Below are 1,774 nucleotides of genomic sequence, written 5' to 3' on the forward strand. Positions count from 1 at the left end.
AAATCTCTTCACAAGGTTAAAATACAATTAAAAATAAGTACAAAACTGCGGGGGTTTACTGGTCTGCTCCGGGCTGGTGATTCACTAACCAGGCTTCCCCATTAGCCCTGTGTCACAGTCAACACAGACTTCCTCTTCAGGGGCCCAGAAACAGGCCAATAAAAGGACCCTAGTAATGGCTAAGCACATTGTCTTCAGCCTCTCTTGTTACTTCAGACTGTGTGGAAGTGCTACAGTGGACAATATCTTTTTTAAATGATTCCCAAACCAAAGGAGGTTGACGTTTTAAACAATGGGTATCATTTACAGCACGCAAAAGTCTGTTTTTTTAGTCAGAGAGGTAAACCATTTGTGTTAGATCTGTAATTACAGATCTAACACAGCGTTTCTGAAGTTCCTCGGAAGATACGTTGAGAGTAAGCTATGTATGGTTTTGATCACGGTGTGTCTGTGTAGTAATACTGATAATAATGTTTGAGTAAATTATTATTTTTCATTTTTTATCTCCAGATGAGTGCTGACCATCACAAAGGGAATATGGACTACAACCTACATCCTGATGACGTCGCTTTGACCTTCGTTACACTGGCTCCTTCTGACCCCCATGAACAGGACATGCATCCAACTTGATCTACTTCAGATCTATTTGAAGTCCTTTCATTTATAGACGATAAGTGAACGATTATTTGAGCTTCTATAAGAGTACACAAGCTCGTATCACAGTATAAATTTGCTTCTTGTGTCAAAGTACTTGGCTCCCTGAATGGTCATGTGATCCACTTGTGTTCCTGGAGTATGCAAATGAAATTCCTTCGAGCTGATTCGATATGGAAGTTTTGGTGATGGTCATCTCTCGCCACACACACAGGCTATCACAGGGAAGTGGGGAGGAATTAAACTATCCAATTAGAGACCGGGGTTGATGATTAGGGGGCCATGTGGGTTCAAGAGCGGGGTTAAGTTCCTAACAAGCTGGTCATGAGGGCTTGCCCTGTTGTTGGCCTTGACTTGGACAGTCTGGAGGAGAGTGGCCACCGGTTCCATGAGAGGAGGACAGCCCTTCACATACTCCTCCTCCTCTCTTGGAAGGATGAGGAGGAGCAGCTGCAGCCAACAGACTCATCCCACCAGGGGGCAAGATAGAAACATCTTGGGGGGGCCCCGCTGTATCGGCAGGCTGTTCGTCGGGACTGACCGCAGCACCAGCCATCGACGACCCATTAGGAAAATTGAAGATTTACGTTTGGCTTAAAATATTGCAGCTCGGAATGTTCCACGGCATAATTCTGAAAATTAGTGTATTTCTATGTTTATGTATGAGTGCTTATGTGAGTGCTTAGTATTCAAACTAAGCAACAAAGTACATGGAATACATTTGTATGAATTATTGAATAAAAGAAGCACAAAAGCAGTATATATCTATAGACATGTGGGGTGTGATGTACATTATGTAAAGTTAAAGTATAATATGGGATCCAATCAAACAATCACTGCTTAGTTTTATTTTATGTTTTTTTTTAACATGTGGGGTACTCTAGCAAAGAATATCATTGCTACTAGTGTGCCGACTAGGTCATCCCAAATATCGGTTGAATTGGGGACTAAGGCCCCGTCCACACAAAGCCGAAACAGGCGAAACCGTTACGGTTTCGATCGTTCCGGTTTCGGAGTATCTCCGTAAAGACGGAGTCAAGCGAAATCGGGGAGATCTGTAGAAACGCTGTAATACACATTCCAGGCCCATAAGAGGTGCTGCTTCTGCTACAGAAATCTT

The 1,774-nt window shown here is 43.0% G+C and overlaps 1 long non-coding RNA gene across 1 annotated transcript in view; it reads left to right on the forward strand.

The window, feature by feature from the left end:
- Positions 1–1,426, forward strand: part of LOC115554006 (uncharacterized) — a 90,040-nt gene extending 88,614 nt beyond the window's left edge. Inside the window, exon 5 of the long non-coding RNA XR_003978540.1 lies at positions 511–1,426. This is a non-coding gene — a long non-coding RNA (uncharacterized LOC115554006). The remainder of the gene's footprint in view (positions 1–510) is intronic.
- The last annotated feature ends 348 nt before the right edge of the window (positions 1,427–1,774 follow it).

Source organism: Gadus morhua, chromosome 11, assembly GCF_902167405.1.
Source record: "Gadus morhua chromosome 11, gadMor3.0, whole genome shotgun sequence".
NCBI lineage: Eukaryota > Metazoa > Chordata > Actinopteri > Gadiformes > Gadidae > Gadus > Gadus morhua.